Source organism: Saimiri boliviensis, chromosome 9 (assembly GCF_048565385.1).
Source record: "Saimiri boliviensis isolate mSaiBol1 chromosome 9, mSaiBol1.pri, whole genome shotgun sequence".
Taxonomy (NCBI): domain Eukaryota; kingdom Metazoa; phylum Chordata; class Mammalia; order Primates; family Cebidae; genus Saimiri; species Saimiri boliviensis.
The window spans coordinates 84,585,581-84,603,514 of NC_133457.1; the positions used below are offsets into that span (position 1 = coordinate 84,585,581).

The following is a 17,934-nucleotide window of genomic DNA, read 5'->3' on the forward strand; positions in this document are numbered from 1 at the left end:
ATTTTGTTGGTTTTACAGGTAATATGCTATTTTTAAAAACCTATGAAGTTAGACTTACATTGAAATTATAATTGTATTCTTACTAGTTTTTTATGTTAAAGGTTTTAATATTTCTTATGTCGTCATCAATAAAAATGTGCAATAATTATCCCTAATTACTAATATTATGAAGAGTAAATTAAATATCATAATTGATAGTACTGAGCACATACCTGGCACATAATATTGATTGATAAATGTCACCATTTTTATCCAGTCTTTTCTTGTTATTCTGAATTACTCTCCCTGAATGTCTTAAAATATGTTTGCATGAACTCTACCAGGGTGGATATGGAAGGATATTTCTCGACATCCAGCATATGTAATGCACCTCCCCATCATTACTCTCATTACTCTCTCCAGATACATGTATGTATATATATACACATATATATATTCCCAGATTTTGTATATGTGTGTTTATAGTGTTCATGTATATATACACACATATATATATACACATATACACACATATATATAGTACCCATATAGTGTCCATATGTAGAGATAAAGATAGAGATAAAGACAGATATATAGTGTCCATGAGATCTGTGGCTGACATAATTTCCTAACTGCTGGTGACATTTTTGAAGATGGAAAATATTGACATATTCTATTGCCAACTTGCATTACTATTTATTTCATTAAGATATATAAACTTAAAAAAATAACATCATGGTGATATTTTTTAAAAAGACCCCATCGTTTCTTGCTTTGAATACACTTCCTGTCCATTTCTTGCCTGTCGAATTTAATCTGCCTGTAAACTCCATGCCTAGAGAAAGCCAATACATCTTGCCAAATTATTCACCAGGGTCAATTCTGTATTCAAATTGACTTTTCATCTTTCTTGAATTTTACAAAAGGAGTTTGGCTTCTTTCTGTTTCAATTTCCCTGTATCATTACCATTCAATTTTTGCATTTGACAGCCTTGCAGTGGGTCTGAATTAATAGCCAGCATGATTTGCCTATGTTCTCCAGGACTACTGCTCTTTACTGTGAAATTAGAGTCGTTTTATTTTTCTGCAAAGAAAATAGAATGTGTACAGTTCATCAAGTGACACATGAAATCCCACAGATTAAGTGAAAAATTAAGCTACATTATTTCAAATTATAAACCTTCATCCTCTAATAATAGTATTAATAGTTGGATATATTCAACACATTTTAGTTGAAGTGAACCAAAAATAAAATTTCCCTTTTACAGGAAATCACGACTTTACCCAAATAGCAATATTACATTTACTTTAGGAACCATGACTCAGTGGCTTATGAGGAAGGCATGGGGATTATTGTAGCCTGAATCCACCAGCCTGATGAGCTGCTGTTTGCAGGTGACTACTCTCCACTTTCATCTCAAAATGTTCCCCAACTGCCTTACAGAGTCCCCCATGACACTGCATCAAGGGCACTCAATCACTTCATGGTTCTGCACCTGGCCCTCCTCACTTTTCCATCCAGCAGTTTTCTCTTTCCCCATAACTATTCATAGAATAACCCTCGTACTTGGATATCAGCCACATTCATTGGCTGATGTTACCTCTAAAAGCCTGAGACACAGCCTTTTCCGCCTCTCTTTGGCCCAAGCGCAGGCAGGGGTCCTATCCTGAGTCCTCAGAACACCCAGAGGCCAGGCTGTAAACTTCAAAGGAGGCTTTCCTGAAATGTGAAGATAGTGGGAGAAGAGCACAAAAAAGAGACTAGGTAACACCAACAAGGCAAGCACGGCTCCATCTGAAATCTCAGACGCCCAGCCACAAGTTTACTACGCTCCACACCCACCAGAACCTTCTCCAAGTTCTAGAGTTAGAGCCAAACAAATTTAGATTTTTAGAGAGGGGAAAATACACTCTTCTTTAAAATCTGAATGGAGGCCTCAAAAGAGATATGTTCACATTCAGGCTGGTCACAGTGGCTCACACCTCTAAGTCCAGCACTTTGGGAGGCCAAGGTGGGCAGATCATGAGGTCGGGAGTTCAAGACCAGCCTGATCAATATGGTGAAAATATTCTACTGAAAATACAAAAATTAGCCAGGCATGGTGGCAGGCACCTGTAATCCCAGCTACTCGGGAGGTTGAGGCAGGAGACTCAATTGAAACCAGAAGGCAAAGTTTGCAGTGAGCCAAGATCATGCCACTTCACTCTAGCCTGGGCAAAAAAGCGAGACTGTCTCAAAAATAATAAAAGTAAAACAATTTTTTAAAAAGATATGTCCACATCCTAATCTCCAGAACTGCTGAGTATTATGTTATATGTCAAGAGAGTAAGCATTACCTTTCATGGCAGAAGATGTGATTATGTTGAAGATTTTTAGAGGAAGCATTTATCCTGTATTTTCTGGGTGGACCTAAAATGTGATCACATTTATCCGTATGAGAGAGTCAGAAGAAGTTTGAGACAGACTTACAGAGGAGAAAATATTCAGAAGAGAGGGAAAAATGATAAACACAGGCATAGGTTGGGGTGATTTAGCCTCAAGCCAAGAAACATCAACAGAGGCTGAAAGAGTCAAGGAACACTCTCCTCTTGAGTTTCCGGGGGAAACATGTTCCTGCAGACACCTTGATTTCAGACTCCTGGGTTCAGAACTATGGGAGAAAAATGTCTGTGGTTCAAAGCCAAGAGGTTATGGTAATTTTTTATAGGAGTCCTAGGAAATTAATCTTTATTTTCTTCTTAATTAGTCTTCCTCCTCAAAACTTTTTTCTTTTCCCAAAATTAACCCCATCTGTTCCAGGGACAGAGTTCAACACACTCTGGATAAGGATCTGGGCTCTTTCCTGTGAGCTTAAATTATTCAATAAGACTTTGAATTGGTGTGGCTACAGCTCAGGTCATCAGATAGTAAAAGCAACTTAGATGTTATTTCCTTTATCTAGAAAATAAAATAAGGTTTTGTATAGACAATGTTAACAGGTCCTCATCCTGGATTATATGTAAGGCCCATGCACTAAGATACCAGCATTTTGTTGATGTTCACTCTGTTAGATACCTACAGGGAAATCAAAAGCAACTTCTGTAAGAGAGTAGAAGGCCTGGAGAGACTTCTAAAGCTCTTTTGCCCTTCCATCATCCTTCAAAGGGCCTAGGATTGGCATTAAAAAAAAATGAAACTGTATTCTTATCTCTTTCTTTCTATAATTTCATGCTTGCCAATATCAGTCAGGCTGTCAGGCTACCCTTACCTTACTTCAGAGGAGGCAAAAACTGGAGAAATTGTTACACAAAACAAAACTGTCAACTTGTATGCAGAAAAAAAAAAAAAGGCACAGGCATGGATTAATCTTTTCATAAATTTATGATTAAAAGAGACTTTGATTTTATTACAGATTTGATACACAGAGTAAAGAGAGTGTGTGGTTTTATGTGGATAATTGATTACCAGGATGATTGACTAAGGATGATTAATCAGTTCCCTTTAGGAGAAACCCAATGCGAAGGACCTTGATAAGAGACTCAGAGAAGTGCTCACCTTTGCTGTATTTCCCCAAATCTTGTCCTATCTGCTACCACTTTGTTGCATATGACCTGGAATTAGCACTAAAACTAGATAGCCATGCTTACCCCACTCTGGGTCTCTGGTTTTATGCATTGCAAATCTGAATTTGAAAATCTATGGTGGACAGAAGAGAGGCTGGAATGAGATAGATGTAGGTTCAAGTTTAGATTTAGCCAGTTAGTCATGTGGGCTTGGAAAGTTATTGGTTATTTACCTTCTCTAACCTACATTTGCTTAAACTCCTAAGAGAGCAGAACTGCTGTAAGAGATAGGTACAAGATGTTTGTAATCCTGCTTCCCCCCACATAGGTGCATAAATCATAAATGAACATAATACTCTATGTTTTACTATGTATGTACAATAAGAACTCTAGAGGGTAGTAATTATGAATACTACTTCTTATAGACTAGGGTCAGCAAACTTTTTTGATAAAGCATCAGAGAGTAAATATTTTAAGCTTTCCTGGTTATATGGTCCCTGTTGCAACCATTCAACATGGCTCTTGCAATGTGACAGCGGCCAAAGACAATACTAAGTTAATGGAGGGTAGCTGTGCTACAGTAAAGATTTTTTTTAAAAAACAGGCAGCATCCCAGATTTGGCCTGTGGGGCAGAGTTTGCTGGCCCTTGCTATTGACCTACTCAGATCGTAACAGTAGTGGTGTTTAGTTGAATATAACTGTCTCCTATATTGTCAGCCTTAGACATTACACAGTAATTCTTTTTTTTTTTTTTTTTTTTTTTTTTGAGACGGAGTTTCGCTCTTGTTACCCAGGCTGGAGTGCAATGGCGCGATCTCGGCTCACCGCAACCTCCGCCTCCTGGGTTCAGGCAATTCTCCTGCCTCAGCCTCCTGAGTAGCTGGGATTACAGGCACGCGCCACCACGCCCAGCTAATTTTTTGTATTTTTAGTAGAGACGGGGTTTCACCATGTTGACCAGGATGGTCTCGATCTCTCGACCTTGTGATCCACCCGCCTCGGCCTCCCAAAGTGTTGGGATTACAGGCTTGAGCCACTGCGCCCGGCCCACAGTAATTCTTGAACCTCAAATTCTTGTTAATGATTCCCTATGAGAATGAATTTATTCATAATTTCAGCTGTTTCATACTGGTATAAAGATAAGTTAGAATGTTACCATTTAATACATACATTATTATTATTATTTTTTTTTCTTTTTTCTGAGACGGAGTTTCACTCTAGTTACCCAGGCTGGAGTGCAATGGCGCGATCTCGGCTCACCGCAACCTCCGCCTCCTGGGTTCAGGCAATTCTCCTGCCTCAGCCTCCTGAGTAGCTGGGATTACAGGCACGAGCCACCATGCCCAGCTAATTTTTTGTATTTTTAGTAGAGACGGGGTTTCACCATGTTGACCAGGTTGGTCTTGATCTCTCGACCTCGTGATCCACCCGCCTCGGCCTCCCAAAGTGCTGGGATTACAGGCTTGAGCCACCGCGCCCGGCCAATACATACATTATTAATTCTTCCATTTGTTAGTTATACCATGTCTTTACGCTTTTTTCTTTTTTTAAATATATATATTTTTTATTGCATTTTAGGTTTTTGGGTATATGTGACGAACATGCAAGATTGTTGCATAGGTACACACATGGCAGTGTGCTTTGCTGCCTTCCGTCCCCTCGCCTGTATCTGTCATTTCTCCCCATGCTATCTCTTCCCACCTCCCCACCCCCATCCCTCCCCCATTTCCCCCCAACGGACCCCAGTGTGTAGTGCTCCCCTCCCTGTGTCCATGTGTTCTCATTGTTCAACACCCGCCTATGAGTGAGAATATGCAGTGTTTGATTTTCTGCTCTTGTGTCAGTTTGCTGAGAATGATGGTTTCCAGGTTCATCCATGTCCCTACAAAGGACGTGAACTCATCGTTTTTGATGGCTGCGTAATATTCCATGGTGTATGTGTACCACATTTTCCCTATCCAGTCTATCATCGTTAGGCATTTGGGTTGGTTCCAGGTCTTTGCTATTGTAAACAGTGCTGCTATTGTAAACAGCCTGCCTCCGTAGTGGTGGAGAGTCTCAGTAATGGCGGACGCCCCTCCCCCACCGAACTAGACCATCCCGGGTTCAGCTGTGCTTGGTTTGAAGGGCTCAACCCAGAGGGTTTCCAATTACTGTTTTTGTTTTCGTTGTTGTTGGGTGTTGGGGGTTGGGACCAACTGAGCCTGATCACCTGGCTCCCCGACTCAGAGTCTTTTCTTTTAAGTTGAACGACCCCACGTTCCAGTTGCTTGTTGAAAAGGCGCCGGGATCTCCCGTGCTGCGACTCACTGAATCAGCTCAAACAGCAGAGCTGGCTCCTGGCAGATTTTTTGCCTAGGAATCTCCTGGCCTGACTCGCTATTTCAGATGAATGGGCAACTCTGCCGTCTCAGGGCTCCGATCACCAGCTAAGAGGGCTCCCAGACCACTGGCTTTTGTACGGAGAACCGCAGCAACAGGGCGTGGTCACAGCAGCCGCTCTGGCTAAATCAGCCCCGCAGGGGCCAAAACAGCCGCACTGGCCCGGACTGCGGCACTGGCGACCCCTCTGCCTGGGTATCTCCTGGTCTGTGGGCAATAAAAATTCGTCTGGAAATGCGGTGTCCACTCACCCTCTGTACTTTCACTGGGAACTGAAGTCCTGAGCTGTTCTTAGGCGGCCATCTTCCCAGCATTCCCTCACGCTTTTTTCTTTTTAAGAGAGAGAAACAGGTTCTCGCTCTGCTGCCTAGGCTGGAGTGGTACAATGGTACAGTCATGGCTTACTGCAGCCTCGAATCCTGGGCTCAAGTGTTCTCTTGCCTTATCCTCTAGAGTAGCTGAGACTACAGTTGTGTGTCACCACAGCCAGCTAATTTAAAAAGAAAATCTGTAGCTATGAGTCCCTGCTATGTTGCCCAGGCTGGTTTTAAACTCCTGTGTTCAGGTGATCCTCCCACCTTAGCCTCTTGGGTAGTTGGGACTACAGTCTTGTGCCACCACACCCAGCTAATTTTTAAAGTTTTAGTTGAAACAGGATCTCACTATATTGCCCAGGCTGGTCTCAAACTCCTGGCCTCAATCAATCCTCCCACTTTGTCCTCCCAAAGTGCTGAGATTACACTCAGGAGCCACTGCATCTGGCCTATGTTCTTCAACTTTTAAAGAACCTTGCTTCATTTTAGTCACCTAACTAATTGTGAGCCTAATGTCTATTTGTCGTTATTTTCCTAAATGACTGCTTTTTGAAAGGTAAAAATCTGATAGGTATTCTTGTGAACACTCAAATCCCTTTCCAGCATCAACACACGATATTCTCTTGGACCCTCCCTGTTATTAAAAATAGGTTTTGGGAATAACATACACATAGTAACATCCGTGAATCTTAAATCTCAATGAATGTTACATATGCATGCACCTTGAGTTACAAGGTAGTTAACCTTCTTATTAACATATTCTTTCTTGCCTTATTATTTTCTAAAAGGACTAAATAAATTGATCAGGCATAGCTTTCTGTTCCCCTCAAAAACCCAAGTCCCACCTCCAAGTGTTCTGTTCAGTGAAACATTTGATGAACCAACCTTTTTGCAGAAAATCCACCAGCTTGCCAGGTGTGCAAACAAGGTTCACTCTCTGTTGTTTCCGAGGTCATTCTCCTTGGAAAGGCTTCCCATGGTTGAAGGACACATTGGCAGGACTCCAGTGCACAATCCAGCATGCACCATCAGCCAGATGATTTCACAGTTTTGCCAAAAGTTTCCCAATTTTGCCCTTGAATGACTGCAGGTTTTTAACAAATAGGTTTCAAGCAATTTGTGCAAATTGAATTTTATGTCTTCTTAAAATTAAGTATTTATAACAAAAACTGAATGTATTTTTTTAAAAGCAAAGAAACTGCACTTGAAAGGCAGGAATTTAATGATGAATCTCTATGAAAAATAAGAATAGTGTTTAGGTAAGTTTTTAACTCTCAATATCCTCATATGTCCAATTTGTTTTTAAGCAAACTGCATTTACAGTGTGCATGACTGTAAATCATGCTCAAATTTTCTACATATTACTTTAAAAGGACATTAATTTATATTACTAATGTCATTTCTACATTAAAAATATTTTACTCGAGGTGCTGACACTTAACCACTGTGTTAAAGATTTAGAATTTAATCCAAGGAATTAGCGTGGCCATGCCACACGTATTTTCTGGACAGACATAATGATGGCTAATGTTTGGGGTCTAGCACATTTATAAGACTATTTAATACAGTATTGCAGGCATAATGAAACATTCCAAAACATAGTTGTTTAAAAAAATATCAATTGTCTCATAATTTTCTGACCAATTGCTGGAGTTGTCTGATATTCCCAGGGGTCATTTATGCATCTATATTCAGTTAGGGGGTCTAGCTGGGGACTCACTGCACTAAGAAGGTCTCAGCTGGGGTTACTGCTTTCTGCTCCACGTGCTTTCTGATCTCCCATCAAACTCTTGTTCACGGTTCCTAAAGAGAGCAGGATCCTGTAAGTCCTCTTGAGGTTTAAGTGTAGAAATGGTCATGTTTTGCCATATTTTATTAGCCAAGCAAATGAAAAGCCTAGCTCTGATTCAAGGGGTGGGGAAATAGACTCTACCTCCTGATGGAAGGAGCTGCAAAGTCACATTGCAAAGGAATAGAGTGGGTAAGGAATTTGGGGCATTTATTTCAGCTGTTCTCCCAAACACGTGTGTGTGTGTGTGTGTGTGTGTGTGTGTGTATTTACACACATTATATACTCAGTATATATCATAGACACAAATGGTAGCATTATATATTTGTAGTATATAATGATTTACTCCAATGGTAAGTTTTGCATGATGTTTTAGCATCTCACATAATGTGGTCATATTTCCAAAACTTGCCTATCTCAAAAAAAAAAAAAAACCTAAATGATTTGGACTTTCAATTTCTGGCCAAGATGGAATAATAAAGACCAGATTTATGCTATCACCTGAAACAATTAAAAAATGATCAAAATATGTAAAGCATAATTCAAGAAATTGACTATTAGGCAATAAAGGACAGTAATCTCCAAGAGAGAGAAAACAGCCAAGGTTAGTCCTGTGATTATCCCAGCTGTCCAGAGATCTTCCAGTCCATGGTACGGGGAAGGACAGCACAGGATGAGACCAGTAGATTTCCTGAGTTGAGAAGATGAGATGAGATGAGAGTCTTCGGAGACCAGTGTAGTTACAGTTTATAGGACAGAGGACCAGACAGAAGAAAGCTGAGTACAGAAAGAATATGAGAAATAAGCAGACAGTTCCACTTAAGTTTGGCTGCATACTGACAAGTGTATGTGTGTGAAGGAACAACTAAAGATGAAAATTATAATGTCTGAAAATAACATTATAATGGTTACAATCAACAGGAGATTAGACACACAGAAGGAAAAATTAGCAAACTTGAATACATAGCAATGGAAATGATGCAAAATCAAACAGGGAAAAAGAAAATAACAGCAACAAAAACAGCATCAGTTAGCTGTGGAACATTGTATCTATGCGTGTGTGAGAGGGAGGTGGCCAAAGAGATGAGAAAGGGAGAGCCAGAAAAAGAATTATTTAAGGCATATGACTGAAAATTTTCCAACTTTGATGAAAATATGTAGATCTGAATAGCCCAAACAACCCAAGAAGTAAACATCAAAATATAATCAAATCACTCAAAATTGGTTATAAAAAGAAAATGTTGAAAGAGTCAGAAGAAAAAGACATATGACATATAGAAGAAGAAAGGTAAGGATGACCATCAATATGTAAAAAAATGACATGTCCTTAACTAAGTAAGGTTTATCTTAAGAATACAAGATTGGCTTAACATTGGAAAATCAATGTATGTTACCATATTAGAAAACTAAGTAATAAAAACCATATGACAATCTTAATAGATGTAGAAGAAAACATTTAACAAAATCCTATATCCAGTCATGATAAAAACTCTCAGTGAAGTTCAGATAGAAGGGAACATCCTTAACCTAATAATGGGTTAAGGGTTAGGTTAAGGGCATCTATCAAAAAGCCCCAACTCACATCACACTTAATAGTTAAAGACTCAAGAGTTTTCTCTTAAGATCAGAAAAAAGACAAGGATATTTAGTCTCATAATTTCTATTCAACATTGCATTTTAAAAATCTTATCAAACCTTTTTAAAAGCTACTAGAAATATAAGTGAGTTTATCAAGATTTCAGGATACAAAATTATATCCAAAAAGGAACTGTGAAAAGGAGGAATTACCAAGAGACATGTCAAAACTTTTGGGAGAGACAGATGTGTTCATTACCTTGGTGCTGGTGATGATTTCATGGATTTATCGAATTTTAATATGTGCAGTTCACTGTATGTCAATTATACCTCAATAAAGCTGTTTAAATAGAAAGTGGTGCTCCTCTAGAATATTTTCCAATGTCTCTTTAGGTATTTTGCCTTCAAACTGCACTGCCAAATAGTATCTGTATAAGAGGAAAGATTATACTCTGAATTGTAAAATATTGACCAACATATTCATTATTTTTAATTCATTATTTTTTAAGCACCATGAAAAATTTTCTATGAGAAAACAGCCACTTGAGGATACTAGATAAAGTCATACCCTCTCATTGTGTCTGCTCTTAAGAAGCCTTTATTTAATACATCCATGGGGATACATCTAGTATCACTAGTGTACCGTTTCCCAAAAAGGTTCTTGTCTCTGTACCTGACTACAGAGATGGAGGACTGACTTTACAGGATGGGCTAGATTTTGTGTTGCTTGAGTTTGGAAGTAGGTCAACGATAGATCTATTTTGTGAGGCTCTGAATAATAATAATATGAATAACCCCTACTCAATCAAAACATAAATTCAAGGAGTCAGAGAATTGAAAAGATTCCTTAGATTGGTGGTTTTCAACTTCTCTAAACATTTTAGAATTCTGTAGAGGTATGTCTGGCTTCTCAATTTTCTACTTCAAATGTTTCTTTTTAAGTATTTTAAATACCTTTTAAAAGGGTGAAAGAAAACCACATATACTAAAATATACCGAATACACTGAGGATTACCAATGTTCTAATTTATGCTTTGTGGATAACTTACTTTTGTGCAACTTCTAAATAATAGCCTTCCTCCTGTCTCAGTTTAATTAAAGTGTATCATGAGTCTGCAAAGATTCCCCATATATCTGGATTTTGTGTAAATGTTCTGTGGATATGAAAGGTTGCTGTTCTTCACTGACCTTTTGTGACTTCAGGCCTGTGAATGTCCATTTACTTAAAGTTGTGTTAAGTAAGTTCAATCTGCAGAACAAGTACAACATGCTCTAATAAATACAAGTAAAACAAAGACATACTGGCTTAGCATAGCTTCCCATTGTAAAATCCAAATTGACTGTGCAATAATAAGAGAAAATAGAATGCTTCATCAGAGTAGAAATACTTTACACAGAATTTTGTACTTATTATATATTTAATGTGTTTTTTCTATTATGTTTTAATGTTTTCTCTCAGGGTAAAACAATTATTTAAGCCAGAAATTGATTATTAATTAAAAAACAGAGTATTTGAAATTAATATTTGATGTAGGTGAAAAATTTGATGAAGCAAGATCAAAAATGATCAAGATGAAACTGCAAATCACGTTATGAGCATACTGAAAATAGTATATAAAAGCACACATGTGCAAAGATAATGGTCACATAATCAGTTGTAAAAAAAAATAACTAAAACCATAATGTAGCAAGTATGAATTAACCCCTACACATGGCAGGAATCAAGAACCATCTTTCCTTTTTTCAAATTTTATGTATTTGACTCCAAGCTATGATTGGTGATGTTTTCCTATTTCCTTGCACTCTTTTGACTACATTCTGTTGCCCTAAGTGCAAGGAGGATGACACTATGTCCAAGTTCATCTGCAAATAGCCTTGCCTACAAGGGCCACTAGATTCTGCTTCACAGAACTTGAAGCTTCATGATAGTGTCCCAGGCATGTTCTTGCTGGTACTAGAAATCTTACTCTCTCATAGAGTACTATCTGGGAATGAGACATAAATTTCCACCATTATGCCAGCCCCAGCCCTCCCACTTCCTTAGCACTGGAGTCTCTCAGCCTCTAAAACAATCTAGCTTTAGAATCCAGGAGAGTCACAGCTTGCAAAAACAAAAAGTATCCATTCTCTCCCGGAGCAAAAGAGACTCAGAGAGCAAGACACAAAATCTTCCAAGCTATTTCCAGAACCCAAGTCTTTCTTGCTATATCCTTGTTTGCCTGTGCCTGACAAAGGGGCTGGATGGGTCACAGTGACCCTTGAATGTAGGTCAGGCATCTCTCATTAGTTTTCAGGTGCATCTGGGAGAAATGCAGGTCACTTTGTGACAATAGTACACTTGTTGTCATAGCTCAGTTATAGAATTTTTGTAAAATAATCTTGTAGTCATTTCTGCAAAATAATCCTGTAGCTATTCTTATCAAGCAAGTAACAATGTGATATTTAAACAAAACAGTAATAGCCTAAAAATAAGCATTTCTGCTTCATTTAGTAAAATTAAAACAAATATTGTCAAAAATTCAAGACAATAATATAAACTTGTATCTCTATTTAATGTTACTTCTTTTCAACTTTTATATATTTTCATGTACTTAAAAAGTGTACATATATTCTTTCATACATGAAAATATATGCAAATTGAAAGCCAGATTACATAAAACATAAACATATATTTACACATATGTATCCATACACATATAAACATATATGCATATATATGTAATTTGCTTTGTTTAGTAAGTGTGGGGTCAGTGTTTTCTGCATACATTGTATCTTTTGAACATTACACACTCTTTCACCTTTTATTTGTTTATATTTACTTGCAATATTCTGTTCCCATTTTTTTAATATCTTGTGACTAATGTAAGGCTGTATTTTGTCAACAAATTTACTCATTTCTGCCTTTCATAGTATTCAGCCTCTTCTCGCCCAGGATAACAACTGATTTTATTTCATTCACCTTTCTTTACATTTTCCATTTATTTTACTTTGCTTTTTGAACTTTTACTTCTTGTTTCCTTTTGACATTAAAGTATGCTTTCTAATTCCTATAGCTATTATCTTCAAAATGCTAGCAGTCATTATTAAGCACACATTTCTGTATTACATGAAAGCAAGTTAGCACTTATTTTCCCTTATAAATAAAATAAATTTCCATCCCCTACAATTCACATTTTAATAAAATGAGAGCTTTGGATATTCCAATTTACTTTTAAAAATTTATTTTATTGAGAAACAATTTACATTTAGTAAAATGTACAAATCTTAAGTGTACAGTTACAAGACTTTTACCTATGTATGCAACCTGCTAATACCATCCAGGTTGAGATACAGAATTATTTTCAGCATCCCTTAAGGTTCCCTCAGGCTCCTCCTCAGTCAGAAGCCTCTAGACCCTAGTATAGCCACTACTCTGACTATGCTTAAACTATTTGTAAAAGGAATCATATATGTTCTTTTGTACCTGGCTTCTTTTATGCATCATGATATTTTTGAGTTTATGTAAATACTTGTCAGTAGGGTCCTATTCTTCTATTATTGACTGTATTTCATTATATGATTAACAAACAATGTATTTATTCATCCCCCACTGATGAATATCTGGGTTGTTTCTAGTTTGGAGCTATTATGAATCACACTGTTAGTAATATTTGTGTATGTGGCCTAGGTAGACCCTTGCCCTCATTTTTTTTCTTGGGCATACTTAGGAGTAGAATTTCTGGGTCATAGAGTAGGTGCATGTTTAACCTTATTAAAAGTTATCAAATAATTTTCCAAAGTAGTTTTACCAATTTGCAATCTATTAAAAGTATATGAGAGGTTCCATGACTCTTAATTCATTCCCAAACTTGGTATTAATTCTTATTTAATTTTAGGTCTTTTAAATTATTTTGAGAGAGTGATATTTCAGTGTGGTTTTAACTAGAATTTCCCTGATGACTAATAATAATGAACACATTTTCATGCTCTTATTAGCTATTCATATGTTATTTTGTGACATACATGTTTGTTTTTTATCTTTTTAAAAATTAGTGAGTTTTTTTAATATTGGCCTTTCAGAATGGCAAAATATTCACAGTACTTATGTCTCTAAGTTTTCTCAAAGAAGATACAGAAATAATTCATTTAAAATCAATTATAAAAAGATTACAAAATATTTGAACATGTAATTTACATAATTTAAAAAGTGCATAATTAATAAACATTTAAAAAGTCAAAAAATTTAGTAAATGCAAGTTAAGACATTAATGGACAGTCAATAACTTCTAGAAATTATTCAAAAAGAAAAGCATGACATAACTGAAGGCTAGTAAGAAAGAAACTGAGAATCTTTATAAACCATAAGTGGACGTGCAAATGGGAACTATTGCCAAAAGACTCATCTGACAATAACTAAAAAAATGTGAAAGTGCTTATCTCTAATATTTAACAACTTTGTTTCATGATATATGTACCCTAGGAGACATGTCCAAAAGTGTTCATTGCAGCCTTGTTTATAGTAGCAGCAATTTGGATAACATGAGTAACCAACAATGAAGAAATGGATGTGTAACTGTTCTACAGTAATTAATATAAATGAGCTATTTATAGATTTTTTTTCATATAGATAGACCATGAGAACATAATTTTGAATTTAAAATAAGTGATAAATTATGCATAGGGTTCTTTTCTTAAAATGATAAATTATACATACAGTATTTTTAAAAGTAAGAAATAACATATATATAAGTGGTACTCTAAATCTGGTGCCTGGACAAATGACATCAGCATTTCCTGGAAACTTGTTAGAAATGTAAATTTAGGGGCCAGGCTCAGACCTACTGAATCAGAACCTCTTGAAGTAGGGCCCAGAGAGCTGCTTTAACAGGCCTTGCAGTAAATTCTAATCCTTACTAAAGCTCGAGAACTGTCTAATATAGTTCTACATGTTACATAGACATACATTTTCTTAGAATATAATATTGATAGCTTGGAGAACAAAAATAAATTTCCTAACAGTGGTTTCTTTTGGAGTTGGAGCTGAACAAAAGGCTTTAGATATCTGCAATACCAAGTCTATAAATATAGAAATAAATCTGAAACAAGAAGGCCAAAATATCACTATTTCTAAATTTTTAGTGATGAGTTGTGGTTTTTGTTAAAGCATCTCTGAATCCTTTTAAACTTTTTAATTTAAAAAAAAAAAAAAAAGAGCTACAGAGAGATTGATATAAGTGGTTCCTGAAGAATGTAGGGGTTTGATGAGGAAACCAAAATATCTTAGTTATTTCTCAAGTTTTCAAATTTAAACAATAAATATCGTCAGATTGCAAGACAAGTTCTTTAAAAGCAAAGCAACAGTGCCCATGATTTTGTGGTAATTAGGAATTATGAAATGTATTGCATCAAACTTTTCATGATTTAGCAGCTCAAAACAACATACAGAAATAAATCAGAAAGCAAGATATTGGGATGTAACAGGCATCTATAATCTCAACTTTAGCTCTTTGATTTTTATCAGAACAGTCTCATTGATATCATTGATGGTATTTTTAAAGAGTTAAGAAAATGTATTTAATTGGACAAAATATTCCTTTTGTTGTTTATGTATTAGGTTTGTATAAGATCACATATAAATAAGGCATCACGTGTACTTTATAAATGCTTTGTTTTGTAGGAGAATATTTTATTTCAATCCCATATTCCTGACAGGGCTGCTCTGTAACTCCTCAGATATAGATACAATGTTATTCAATATCTCCAGAGACCTGGTTCCCCCCCACACCTCCCCTGCTCTTTGTAAGAATGTTTAAAGTCTCACAATTCAGGTATTAGGATGTCTTGCCTAATGTTACTTTCTGCCACATGATACTTCTGAAAAGAGAACAGCCATTTCCTGTCATTTGTAAGATCTTCCCCCAAATAACCAAGTTCATGATGAAGCACATCTCTTCAGTCTTGCGGGCTAAGCCAGCACAGGCAGCCTAGCCTTGGCTCGTCTTTCATTCAACAGTGACCTTTTCTGTGTAGCACAAAAGAAGTATAAAAACAGCCTTAACCACAAAGGCTTAAATTTTAGTTAAGGCTATAAGATTGTAGCATTGTACAGAAAAACAACATCATAAAATAGCATTGTACGTGGTAACCATGAAGTGCTAAATCATCTGGGTTGATACCGAATGCAGAAGGAATTTTGAAACGAGAAACCAAGGCGGGGCATGGTGGAATTATTGGCAGGAAAGTTTCATGAAAAAAAAATGAGATTTAAAAGTTAGACAGCAGCAAGGGCAACTGCAACTGTGACAGACAGGAATAGTATGGGAAGTGAGGGACAGTGAAGTTGAGAGAACGAAGGCAGCTAAGGTCAACACGGACCAATGGGAATGTAAAGATAGTTACAGCGTGGGAGAGAAAGCAGACTGCAATTATGCAGCACAGGGACATTTGAAAGATACCTAGATGTGATGTACAGAAAACCATAGATTCCCTGATGAATAAAGGATTAATTTGTAAGTGCACTGAACCCATATCGCAAACCATTTCGGAAACACTGCAGTGAAAATAAGGTCCTGCTCAGTTTGTCACCATCATCTTGAACTAGAATTAACATTTTATTGCCTGTCTTTGTTCCACGATGATTCTGTTTCCTTCTCATATTTTTAAATTATAAAACTAATAATATATAGTAAAGGTAGGGATTTTTTTTAAAAATGACCCAAAATATAAAAAATATCAGTTGCTATGGAGTGCCAAGTGGAAGTGCTTTCCATCGTTAGCACCAGGTGATCCTGTAACAACCTCATTATCTTTGTTTTACAAAGATGAAAATTGTGCACAGAGATGTTAAATAACCAGCCCAAGGTCAGCACATAATCAGTGCCATCAGGTCTTAACCCCATGAATTGAAGAGCCAGAGCCCATATGTTTAACCCCTCTGTAGGGCACTACTGCCTCTCTTACCTGCTTTTCTATCTTACCTTGAATCTTATCTACCTTGCCTACTATCTCTCTTACAAAAAACATGTTACATTTCTGCATTAGAGTTTATGACATGTATGTACTATCGAGCCTCTAAATATTCCTTCACTGTTCAATATTGTATGTGTTTGAAAATTTTTGCTGTTGTAAATAATGCAACATTGAACATATTTGCACATAAGTCTTTACAAACATGTTCAATTAACTCCTTAAAATCAGCTCTTATAAGGCAGATACAGGAAATATTTCAGGCTATTAGGTTCTCAAAATATTTTTAAAACATTTCCCATATTTGAAAATGGGACACCCAATATGTAAGCAAGAAGCAGACTTCATTATATCTTTTCTAAGAATAATAATTTTTTAAAATTAAACTTATCATTTTGAGATCACTGTAGTTTCACATAGTTTTTAGAATTAATTCAGATAAGTTCCACGTACATTTTACCCTATGTATTGCACTGGTAACATCTTGAAAAATTTGGGTGTAATATTAAAACCATGATATTGACCCTAATACAATGGAAATACAAAATATTACCATCACCACAAAGATTCCTTATGTTGCCTTCCTATAGCTACACCCACTTTCCTCCTGTCCCTAGCTTATCCTTAATTTCAGCCAACCACTAATCTATTTATTTCCATAATTTTGTCATATTAAGAATGTTCTATAAAGGGAATCATACAGTATGCAAGTTTGAGTGCTTCCTTCCTTCACGGAGCATAATTCTTTGAAGATTTATCCAGTCTGTGGCACATCAGTATGGATGTTCTTTTGTATTGCTGAGTAATAATGCATGGTCGTAATGTACCACATTTTATTCAACCATTCCCTTCCTGAAACACATCAGAGTTGTTTGTAGTTTGGGCTGTAATAAATGGAACTACCATGAACATTTGTATTCCTGTTTTTGTGTCAACATCATTTTCATTTCTCTGGATTAGATGTCCAAGAGTGCAATTTCTGGGTCACATGGCAGTTAGATTTATTTTTATAAGAAACTGCCAAACTCTTTTCCAGAGTGGCTGTACCATTTCACATTCTCATAATTATGAGAAATCTAGTTTCTCCTCATCCTTGCTAGTTAGCATTTGATGCTGTCACTATTTTTTTTTTATTGTAGCTATTTTGATAGGTGTGTATACTGCTATCTTACTGTGGTTTTAATGAATCATGTGTTTTTTTTTTTAAATCACTGCTAATTTAATCCCATAAAGTGATTTTTCATTTTAGTTGGGAGTTCTTTTTTAAGCTCAATTTTTTTTGACCATTGCATTTCTCCTATAAATTATATTTCATGGGCTTTTTTCTGTTACTTATAAGTTGTTCTATTCAGGCTGCTATAATAAAATGTTATCGACCAGTATAAACAAAAGTAATTGGGTTTTAT

At 36.4% G+C, this 17,934-nt stretch overlaps 1 protein-coding gene across 6 annotated transcripts in view; it reads left to right on the plus strand.

Annotated features, from left to right (window-relative positions):
* Window positions 1-17,934, plus strand: part of LOC120367937 (uncharacterized) — a 769,718-nt gene that overhangs the window by 737,819 nt on the left and 13,965 nt on the right. The gene's annotated exons all lie outside the window — the stretch shown is intronic.